General features: G+C 32.6%; 1 protein-coding gene across 1 annotated transcript in view; it reads right to left on the bottom strand.

Moving 5' to 3' along the window:
- The window catches only part of LOC135963196 (trypsin-1), a 231,709-nt gene that overhangs the window by 201,443 nt on the left and 17,558 nt on the right, over nt 1–12,708 (bottom strand). The gene's annotated exons all lie outside the window — the stretch shown is intronic.

Below are 12,708 nucleotides of genomic sequence, written 5' to 3'. Positions count from 1 at the left end.
ACCGAGAATAAATTTTTCGTTATTTTACTCAGAATCAATAACTCTAATAACTGTGAACTTTTGGGCGTTATTTGAATTTTTTTTGCTAAAATCGACATAAGACATTTATTATTATATATCTCATAAAAACAAACTAAAAAAACTGCTTTAAATTAAAGTAACATAATAATTTTTACTGTATGTAGACTTTCTTGGGCAACTGTATATAATTATAAATAAATTTGTTTGTTGTTGTTTTTTTTTTTCAATACACAATAGAGTTGTGTAGCTCATGAATGACCTAGTTCAATTGAACTATTCACTCAACTGAGCGAAGTGAATCCATAGAGAATAGAAATTATAATCTCCCCTAATAGAATTATAATTTAAGTATGGGGCATTTCATGTCAAGTGAACCAACTTTTGAAATCGATGTCTTCCGATCGGGATGAAATTTGCACCAAGGTTAGCTCTATTGGATAGTAACTCAGACACAATTTTTCAACAACATCGGTCGAGAACTCTCTGAGTTATAGGGGGTAAAATTTTGACAATTTGGTCAAACAGGGGTTTTTTCTTATCCATGTAACTTATTACCTATTGTTCTTAGCAAAATGTGTCCCAAATAGTATAGATAGCTATTTCTTCGATCTTTCGAAAAAAAATATTTAAAAAAAAAATAAAAAATTTTTAATATTTTTTTTCCGAAATCAAAAACTTTTTTGACTTTTTTTTAAAATACGTCCTTTTTTTTTTTTTTTTTTTTTTTTTTTTTCTTAAAATAAAGTTTAGATATTTTCCTTGAACACCTACTTGGTCGCTTAGTGGGATGCGAGTGGGATATCTATCAAAATAAATATTTTGTAACTCAAAACATAAAATTTTTGACTTTTTTTGCAAAATCAAAAACTTTGTTGACTTTTTTTTTCAAAATGGACCCTTTTTTAATCTTTTTTTTTAGGTCAAACAAAAGCTTAGATATTATCCTTGAAGACCCTTTTGGTCGCTTAGTGGGATGCGAGTGGGATATCTATCAAAATAAATATTTTTTAACTCAAGACTTACAATTTTTGACTTTTTTTTTTGCAAATACGATTTTTTTTCCAAATGGGCCCTTTTTTTAAAATTTTTTTTGTAGTCAAAAGAAAGCTTAGGTCCATTCCTTTAAGATATTTTTAGTCCCTTAGTGGGATGCGAGTGGGATATCTATCAAAATAAATATTTTGTAACGCAAGACATACAATTTTTTAATTTTTTTTTGCAAAATCAAAATTTTTTTCCAATATGGGCCCTTTTTTAATTTTTTTTTTTGCTCAAAAGAAAGCCTAGGTCCATTCCTTTAAGATATTTTTAGTCCCTTAGTGGGATGCGAGTGGGATATCTATCAAAATAAATATTTTGTAACAATTTTTTAATTTTTTTTTGCAAAATCGAAATTTTTTCCAATATGGGACTTTTTTTTAAAAATTTTTTTTTGCTCAAAAGAAAGCTTAGGTCTTTTCCTTTAAGACCTATTTTGTCACTTAGGAAGATGTGAGTAGGATATCTATTAAAATAAAAATGTTGTAACTCAAGACATTCAATTATTGACTTTTTTTTTGCAAATTCGAATTTTTTTTCAAAATGGGCCCTTTTTTAAAAATTTTTTTTTAGTCAAAAGAAAGCTTAGGTCCATTCCTTTAAGATATTTTAGGTCCCTTAGTGGGATACGAGTGGGATATCTATCAAAATAAATATTTTGTAACTCAAGATATACAATTTTTGATTTTTTGGCAAAATCAAAAACTTTTTTGACTTTTTTTTAAAATGGGCCCTTTTTGTAATTTTTTTTTTTTTGCTATAAAGAAAGCTTAGGCCTATTCCTTTAAGATGGTTTTGATCGCTTAGTGGGATGCGAGTGGGATATATATCAAAATAAATGTTTTGTAACTCAAGACATACAATTTTTGTGTTAAAACATTTATTTTGATAGATATCCCACTCGCATCCCACTAAGGGACTAAAAATATCTTAAAGGAATGGACCTAAGCTTTCTTTTGACTACAAAAAAAATTTTAAAAAAAGGGCCCATTTTGAAAAAAATTCGAATTTGCAAAAAAAAAGTCAATAATTGAATGTCTTGAGTTACAACATTTTTATTTTAATAGATATCCTACTCACATCTTCCTAAGTGACAAAATAGGTCTTAAAGGAAAAGACCTAAGCTTTCTTTTGAGCAAAAAAAAATTTTTAAAAAAAAGTCCCATATTGGAAAAAAATTTCGATTTTGCAAAAAAAAATTAAAAAATTGTTACAAAATATTGTCAAAAATTGTAAGTCTTGAGTTAAAAAATATTTATTTTGATAGATATCCCACTCGCATCCCACTAAGCGACCAAAAGGGTCTTCAAGGATAATATCTAAGCTTTTGTTTGACCTAAAAAAAAAGATTAAAAAAGGGTCCATTTTGAAAAAAAAAAGTCAACAAAGTTTTTGATTTTGCAAAAAAAGTCAAAAATTTTATGTTTTGAGTTACAAAATATTTATTTTGATAGATATCCCACTCGCATCCCACTAAGCGACGAAGTAGGTGTTCAAGGAAAATATCTAAACTTTATTTTAAGAAAAAAAAAAAAAAAAAAAAAAGGACGTATTTTAAAAAAAAGTCAAAAAAGTTTTTGATTTCGGAAAAAAAATATTAAAAAATTTTTATTTTTTTTTTTAAATATTTTTTTTCGAAAGATCGAAGAAATAGCTATCTATACTATTTGGGACACATTTTGCTAAGAACAATAGGTAATAAGTTACATGGATAAGAAAAAACCCCTGTTTGACCAAATTGTCAAAATTTTACCCCCTATAACTCAGAGAGTTCTCGACCGATGTTGTTGAAAAATTGTGTCTGAGTTACTATCCAATAGAGCTAACCTTGGTGCAAATTTCATCCCGATCGGAAGACATCGATTTCAAAAGTTGGTTCACTTGACATGAAATGCCCCGTATATTAATCAACCTTGTTACCGCCACTGGCCTACCTACTAAAAATTGCAACTCTAAAAGTTAACGAATCTCCAAAATTAACTATTATTTACTTTATACATATGTACAATGTACATTATTCTATTTTCTGCCATTTTTAAAAAACCATTTTAAGAAGTTTAATCACATTTTATAAGTTGTTCAATCAACGTGTTACTTTCTTATATCGAAAAGTTGGTGGTTTAAAACCAAAAAGTAATTATATAATTTATAATAAATTAATTGAATTTTTATATTAAAAAATATTACTTAATTATTTTAAGGAATTAAAACATTCGGTTGCGTCACAAGGTGACAATAAAGAAATAACTGAATTTCATTAAACTGAACCTGTTATTATTCTCGCTTAGCCACCAGAACACACTACCGTGAACAAATTTTTAATTCTTTTTGTGGTCGTGCAAAAATTCTTTGATACACCTTGCCTAGAGGACTAAAGTAGAGCTGAAGTTTGCTGCGTATAGATGAACCTGGATAACATTGCCAAACCAATTCTAACCAAACTTCAACATAACCTCAACCACACGTAAGTACTAACATGGACTCTTCGTCACAAAACGGTCAACCACATAACATAGGCGACGTCCCAATACAAAATGAGCTCCAAATATGTCAGCTTTGTCATGAACAAATTGCTGGCGACATAATAAACTGCAACAGATGTCAAAAACCCTATCACACGAATTGTGCAAAAGTCTCAAGCCCACAAGTATCATGGTTGTGCCCATCGTGCAACCCTAATTCTATATACTCCGTACACTCCGCATCTAGTACACATTCGTCAATAGCATCGAAAGACACAGTGAGTAGAAAAAAGGTACTCGAACTACAAAGGTTAGAGGAAGAACGTGAACTTTCCTTGCGACGAGACCATGAATATTTGAGTAAAAAGTATCAAATTCTAAACGAAATAGATGAGGAAAATACAGATCACCAACCCAATATGGTTACATGTCAAATAATCGAAGCGTCAAATACTGCCGAAAATCCTCCGTATCTAACCTCACTTAATACGTCATTACATTTACCAGTGACATCAAACAACATCACCATTAGGTCAACAGCCATAATTAATCCCAATTTAAATCACACTTATAATTCAAACAACCTTGCAGGCTATCAACAATCAAAATGTAATTTTCCAAATTTCTCACTTCAATCTACATTTAATCAAAATTACAATCAAGTAAATCCCGATAATTCACAAAACAAAAATACAGCACAACAGCCGCAAACATTTAATCCGGTACAGGCAGAAACGTTTCAGCAAAGCCCCCAGCCGCCCGTAACTGTAGGACATAGGCTTAGAACTGACCAATTACATGCTCGTCAAACAGTCCCCAAAGATCTACCATCATTTTCCGGCAGCCCAGAGGAATGGCCACTATTCAGTTCGACCTACGATTGGTCTACATCCGTTTGTGGTTTGACAGACGCAGAAAATTGAATAAGATTGCAGCGAGCTCTTCGTGGCGATGCCCTGGAGGCCGTTAAAAGAATTCTTGTTCATCCCTCTTGCGTCTCACATGCCATTTCAACACTAAAATTATTGTATGGCCAGCCGGAAAAAATATTGTTTTCCCTAAAAAACAAAATAACAACATTACCACAGATAGATCCCAACAAAATGGAAACAATAACAAACTTCGCTATTCAGGTAAAAGGTCTGCAATCCACTATTGAAGCCTGTGGCCTCATGGATGAGTTAAATAATTCGTCGTTGATTCAGGAACTCGTCTCCAAACTGCCACCGTATTACCAAATAATATGGGGATCAAACAAATTAAGTCTTCAACAAAATAATATAAAAGCTAATTTAGTTGAATTTTCTAATTGGATATTTGATATCGGATTGTCAGCAAGCACAGTAAACGTCGAAAACCAACTGACAGATGTTCATGGTTGCCATCGTAAACAAAAGAATGTTTTTATTAATGCACATGCAGAAACAAATAAAAAGAAATGTCTTATTTGCAGTGGTGAATGTAAATACATTGCAAATTGTAGCAAATTTGGCAGTGTTGATCGCAAAGAGAGATGGAATTACGTAAAGAAATTTGAATTGTGCCATCACTGCACATAGGTCTGGCGACCCAATTTTTTTGGCCAAAACTAAAATATTCACGTATATACATAAATTCATACAAATGATACAATTAATAACAAAAAACATAATTTTTTTTAAGTTTTTAATAATTTAATTTTTTTTTGTTTTTTACTTCCACTCTGCCAAATTCTGAGTAAATCACAATTTTTGAAGTAAAAGTATCCTGAAACAAAAATTGATTTCTTAAAAATAAGCAAAAACTAGCAGAAAGTTATGGATGATTCCTAAGCACAAAATATCACTGTAATTTTGTGCGTTTTTGGTTCGTTGAAATCGGTTGAAATTATGTATGTTATATACATTATATAATTATGAGTAAATCACAATTTTTGAAGTAAAAGTATCCTGAAACAAAAATTGATTTCTTCAAAATAAGCAAAAACTAGCAGAAAGTTATTGATGATTCGTAAGCACAAAATATCACTGTAATTTTGTGCGTTTTTGGTTGGTTGAAATTATATAAGTTATATACTATTTTTTTTTATAAAAAGTTAAAATCACTGATTTTTAAGTTATGAAAGTTTTTTATGTAATTTCTTATTACCATAATTTTTATTGAATATTTCACTATTAAAAATTTAACTACTTTCCATCGTCATTAATATCCATAACTAACTGACTTAAAAAGTTTATTTATTTTCGTGTAATATGTGACTCAAAGAAAACAAAAAATTACACCACGTGTTTCAGTTTACCACTGCACTTAAAACATTGAACTTTCTCCCTTCATAGAATAATGGTTAATTGAAGTTTGTAAAAACAAAATATTTTTTTTGTTTATCTGAAGTGTTTGCTACTACATCCTAACAACAAATATAGGAAAAAGAGTTTTGAGTTTTGGCCAAAAAATGTGGTTCGCCAGACCTATGTGCACTGTTTAAGAAAACATAATGGTGTGTGTTTCAACAAAGATAAAAGCTGTAACGTAGAAGGCTGCCGTTTTAAACATCATTATTTACTTCATAAGTATGATGATAAAGTAAAGAGTACAGGCAACGTTGCTAACGAGACAAACAAAGAGACACAACTTGAAAGAGAAAAAGAAAAAGAGAGCAAAAATGTGCAAAATATAAATACACATGAAATGAAAAAACAAAAAATTCTTTTCAAAGTCATTCCAATAACAATTTATGGGAAAAACAATAAAGAACTTTCTACATACGCATTTTTAGATGACGGGTCGTCAACAAGTTTGATAGAAGAAGAGATTATAAATCAACTTGATTTAAAGGGAGAACCAAAACAACTTTGTTTGAAATGGACTGCAGATATAGAAAGAGTTGAAAACAATTCTCAACGTTTAACAGTGCAGGTGTCTGGTAATAATAAAAAACAATTTGCAATAGATGTCCGCACAGTAAAAGAACTTTTGTTGCCGAAACAGACACTTGAGTACGAAATTCTTTGTAGAAAATTTACGTATTTAAAAGGGTTGCCAGTTGACAGCTATGTTGCAGCTACACCAAAAGTACTTATTGGACTTAATAATATAAATGTTACACTTTCAAGCAAAATAAAAGAGGGAAAAATAAACGAACCAATTGCTTTAAAGACAGCACTTGGCTGGACAGTTTTTGGACCATGCAGTACTGATCAAGCAACACAATATAGCATGCATATTTGCGAGTGTTCCACAACTGACAGCATAATTCATCAGCTTGTAAAACAATTTTATAATATTGAAAATTTGGGTATAAATTGCCAAAATTTAATAAGTAATAAAGAAGATGAACGATCTAAAAAACTTTTAACAAATTTTACAAAACAGCGCGATGACGGACATTATGAAACTTGTTTGTTGTGGCAAAATGATGAAATTACTTTGCCAAATAATTATCAGATGGCAAAAAGTAGACTGTTATGTCTTGAAAAACAACTAATAAAAAACAATGAGCTATTTGCAGTTTACGTTAAAACAATTCAAGATTATATAAATAGAGGCTATATATGCAAGATTGATATAGCAACATAGTATGGGGTGCTGCTGCGAAATTTAATGGCATATCTTTAAACTCTATGCTGTACAAAGGCCCAGACCTTTTATCCTCGTTACAAGCAATACTTTTTCAATTTAGAGAAAAGTCGGTTGCTCTATGTGGTGACATTGAACAGATGTTTCACCAAGTTTACATGCGTGAAGAAGATAGACACGTTCAACGATTTTTATGGCGAAACTGTGACGCCAACAAAGAACCGGACGTTTATATTATGAATGTGATGATATTTGGGGCCTCATGCGCTCCCTGTATCTCCCAATATATAAAAAATACAAATGCAGCCAAGTATGAAAAACAATTTCCGCAGGCAACATCAGCTGTAATGAACAACCACTATGTGGATGATTTTCTGTACTCTATAGACACTATTGAGCAGGCCGTGAAAATAGCAAAGGAAGTTAAATATATTCAAAGTTGTGCAGGGTTCAACCTCAGGAACTGGGTTTCTAATAAAATGGAAGTAGTCCACGAACTAGAGAGGCCACAACAGACAAATCAAAAGCCAATAAATATAGGTGCAGATAAAGAAACAGAAAAGGTTTTAGGTGTTTTCTGGAGCCCAATAGATGACACTATCAGATTCAAGATTTCGCCCTATATATTAAGCAACGATATTGTATGTCTTAATAAGAGTCCAACAAAACGTCAAATTCTGAAAATCTTAATGACAGTATATGACCCCTTGGGTCTAATTGGTAATTTTGTTATGTACCTTAAAGTTATTTTGCAGGAGGTTTGGAAGAGTGGTGTTAGTTGGGATGACCCAATCAAAGATGAACAATTAGCCAAATGGAGCAAGTGGTTAAAATACCTACCCGATTTAGAAACAATTAGCATCCAGCGCTGTTACTTAAAATCAATTGCTGACTATACCAATGCGTACACTGAGTTGCATACATTTGTCGATGCAAGCGAAAATGGCTATGCAGCAGTAGCATATCTCCGCATAATTCGTGCTAATGACATCGTGTGCTCCCTAGTAGGATCTAAAACTCGTGTAGCCCCATTACGAATGACTTCAATACCTCGTTTAGAGCTTATGGCCGCTCTCATTGGCTCACTGTTTGCAAATAATATAATTAAAAATCATTCTATTATGATAGAAAAGAAATATTTCTGGTCTGATTCAAAAACAGTCATCAGCTGGTTAACACACAATAATAAGAAATATCATCAATTCGTTGCTTTACGCATTAGTGAAATTCTAGAAACAACAGAATTGCAAGAGTGGAATTGGATTCCCGGAAAATTTAATGTCGCCGATGAAGCGACAAAGTGGGCCAGAAGACCAGATGTTACACCCAATAGTCGCTGGTTTAAAGGACCGGACTTTCTTTTAACACCTGTAAACGAGTGGCCAAAGTATGAAACTATTTTAGAGCCAAACGATGTTGAGTTAGTCGACTTTGTACAATTTCATGGCATTAAGGAAACGATCATTGATGTTTATCGATTTTCTAACTGGTCCAGACTGCTACGAACTACTGCATATGTGCTACGTTTTTGCGATTTTATTCGGAAACAGCCAAATTCAAATGTTGAGTTTTTATCAGACGAATTGCTCAGGGCAGAACATTTTTTATATCGACTTGCCCAAACTGAATTTTATGCCCAAAAAATACACCTTTTAAAGTCAAACAAAAAATTAAGTAAATCAAGCCCCCTGTATAAAACAACACCAAAATTGGATGAAAATCAAATTCTCCGTGTAGAAGGGCGACTAGATAAAGCAAATGTTCCTGATGATACAAAATTTCCAATAATTTTACCAAAAGGTAGCCGTATTACACATCTTCTAATTTTAAATTTTCATATAAAATACAAACATCTTAATCATGAAACCGTAATAAACGAAATAAGGCAGCGATATTACATCCCTCATTTACGAACTATATTTAAAAGTTTGGTAAAACAATGCCAACTATGCAAAATAAAAAAGCTGTTCCAAACTATCCACAAATGGCAAAGTTACCAGAAGCCCGACTAGCTGCGTTTTGCCCTCCATTTACGTACACGGGAGTAGACTATTTTGGTCCCATGATGGTGACAGTTGGACGACGTACGGAGAAAAGGTATGGCGCTCTGTTTACTTGCCTTACTGTAAGAGCAGTCCACATAGAGGTTGTTAATTCTCTAAATACTTCGTCGTGTATAATAGCAATAAGAAATTTTATTTGTCGCAGTGGAACACCCCGAGAATTCTTTAGTGACAACGGCACAAATTTTATAAGCGCAGAAAGAGAAACAGTGAAGGAAGTTGATAAAAACGAACTAATACGTACTTTTACTACAGCAACTACAAAGTGGAACTTCATTCCACCGTCATCCCCACACATGGGTGGAGCGTGGGAAAGGTTAGTAAGATCAATTAAAACTGTTTTTTATAATATTACACCCACTCGAGTTCCGACTGAAGAAGTTCTTCGCGGAATGTTAGCCGAAGCACAAAATATTATAAACTCCCGGCCTTTACTTTACGTACCGATTGAGCACGAGCACGCTGAAGCTATAACACCAAATCATTTGCTTGTGTACTCATCAAATGGCATGAAACTTTAGCAACGTATGATGATAGTGGAGTGGTACTTAAACATACTTGGTTGAGCTGCCAACAGTATGCAGAACATTTTTGGCGTAAATGGGTAAGAGAGTATCTACCATCACTAACGTTTATATCAAAGTGGCATGAGAAGTCTAAACCGTTGCAAGTTGGCGATTTAGTTATTGTGGTTGATCCGTCTAGTCCAAGAAACGTGTGGCCAAGAGGTAAGGTAATAGAAACAACTATGGCAAAGGATGGACAAGTACGCAAAGCTAAGATTCTTACTTCTAGTGGAATACTTGTGCGTCCAGCTGCGAGATTGGCGATTCTTGAGGTGAATCCCTAGAAAGAGTATGACTTCGAAAGCTTCTTGTCATACTGCCGGGGGGTGTTACCGCCACTGGCCTACCTACTAAAAATTGCAACTCTAAAAGTTAACGAATCTCCAAAATTAACTATTATTTACTTTATACATATGTACAATGTACATTATTCTATTTTCTGCCATTTTTAAAAAACCATTTTAAGAAGTTTAATCACATTTTATAAGTTGTTCAATCAACGTGTTACTTTCTTATATCGAAAAGTTAGTGGTTTAAAACCAAAAAGTAATTATATAATTTATACTAAATTAATTGAATTTTTATATTAAAAAATATTACTTAATTATTTTAAGGAATTAAAACATTCGGTTGCGTCACCTTGTGACAATAAAGAAATAATTGAATTTCATTAAACTGAACCGTTGTTATTATTCTCGCTTAGCCACCAGAACACACTATCGTGAACAACCCTAATAATGTAATAATTTAACCATGTTAATATTGTAATTCTATTGAAATCGATCAGTAAAAACGCTTGCCCACAAAAACTAAAAACAAATACACATATAAATAATACTTAAATTCAACATAAAATCAATTGCTTTCCATTAAAAAGAATACAATGTTGCAACTTAACAAAAACGCTTGCCCACAAAAACTAAAACAAACATACGATAGAACCTGGATTTTTATCCTTAGTGCGGTATCGAAATTTTTTATTTCTTCCCTGATGCAGAAGACTATCAGAAAATAAGTGAACAAATAAAACATAGGGAAATATCCTTTAAAAGATTAAAGGACACACAAATTTCTTTTGTTTTTGTGAAAAAAAAGTTCACCGAAGAAAAGGAAATATTCTTTAAAAGATTAAAGGACATACAAATATTTTTAAGGAAGAAATCAACTACAGCATCAGAAACACCTTCTGATCAACTTTAAACTCAACACAGCGCATCCTGGTCAACTTTAAATTCAACATAGCGCATACTAATCAACTTGAAATTCAACATAACACATCCTGATCAACTTTAAACTCAACACAGCACATCCTGATCAACTTTAAACTCAACGCAGCGCATCCTAATCAACTTTAAATTCAACAACTCCAAATTCAACATAACTCATCCCAATCAACTTTAAACTCAACATAGTGACAATTTTCCCATCAGAAACACATCCCAATCAATTTAAGACCCAACAGTGGAAACTACAACAGCATCAGAAAGTAAGAATTTGTTTAGCTATATTATACTATAATTATTTTTAAATGTATGTAACTGAAAAAATAAGCATAGAATCAGAAATCGAAAGAAAATTACTATACACGTCCAAAGACCAAGAAACCAAAAAACTACAAGATTTCCTGCATAAAATAACATTGGTAAAAACCAAGGCAAAGAAGAAGTACCTAAAACATAAAAATAAAAGAGAAGAGCTCATTCGTGTATAAGAGAGAATTTCCTTTTTCCTTTCAAAATATATTGAACAAAAAAAATTTAGAAAAAAAATGGGAGTACAAGTTGAAAACCCATTGAATAGATTAACTATAAACCCCTTGAAATATCTAAACAACTTACCTGAATTCTGTGGTGACTCAACAGACCTACAGACGTTCACCACACTAATCGATCGTATACACCCACATTTACAAACATATGACAACTTACCTGAATTCTGTGGTGACTCAACAGACCTACAGACGTTCACCACACTAATCGATCGTATACACCCACATTTACAAACATATGACGAACTGTTCCAATTACTTTTTTCGGACGTAATAAAATCAAAACTTAAAGGAAAGGCAAGACAGGCAATAGAAATAAACTGCCACGCGACCTCATGGACAGAGATTAAAAACATATTACAGAATAATTTTGGAGATAGGCGTTCCTGCGAGGAACTCTTTGACGAATTACGAAGCGTGACCTTTAGAACATACACGTTGGATTTTTACAATGACTTGAAGAACAGATTACACAGATTAAATAATAAACTAGTAGTAATTTTGGGAGAAACCGAGGCAACTAGAGAGAGTGCGATGAACAATAAGCGCACTGCCCTCAATCTCTTTAAAAGTAAAATCCCGAGCCCATGAAATCTTTATTGTTTTGTAGAAACCCAAGAGAATTGGAAGAGGCTATGGACATCTTGTTTCAGGCTGGATACGCTTATACCGAAAACAGTAATGGAAATAAAACACAGCATCATAATACAGAAATTCCCAACATTTATCCCCAAACCATGGAAGAAGTTTCCAGCAACCACCCCAAAACCATGAGAGAAATTTCCAAAGACCATCCCAAAACCATGAAAGAAATTTCCAAAGACCATATCAAAACCATGAGAGAAATTTCCAAAGACCATCCCAAAACCATGATAGAAATTTCCAAAGATCATCCCAAAACCATGAGAGAAATTTTCAAAGATCATCCCCAGATCAAGAGAGATATTTCCAACCACCACGTTCATATCAACAAATAAACACGCACAACCATGTTCCACAAAATCTTCCATTTCAAATAAACAGACAGAATTTTAGAAATCAACCCGAACCAATGGACATAGGGAAATTAGAAATAGCCGAAAATTTTCAGGTATCGGCCTCACAAACAAACTGCCATATATAACCGTAAAAACTAAACTAGGATTTATAAAACTCATAATAGATACGGGCGCCACAAACTCAAACTTAAATTCAGGAATTTGTGACCCAAAAAAAATTCATTCAACAAATCCACT

The sequence above is a fragment of the Calliphora vicina genome, chromosome 1 (assembly GCF_958450345.1).
Source record: "Calliphora vicina chromosome 1, idCalVici1.1, whole genome shotgun sequence".
NCBI classification, from domain to species: Eukaryota; Metazoa; Arthropoda; class Insecta; order Diptera; family Calliphoridae; genus Calliphora; species Calliphora vicina.
The sequence above is the reverse complement of the archived record's forward strand: the minus strand, read 5'-3'. Positions and strand labels throughout refer to the sequence as shown.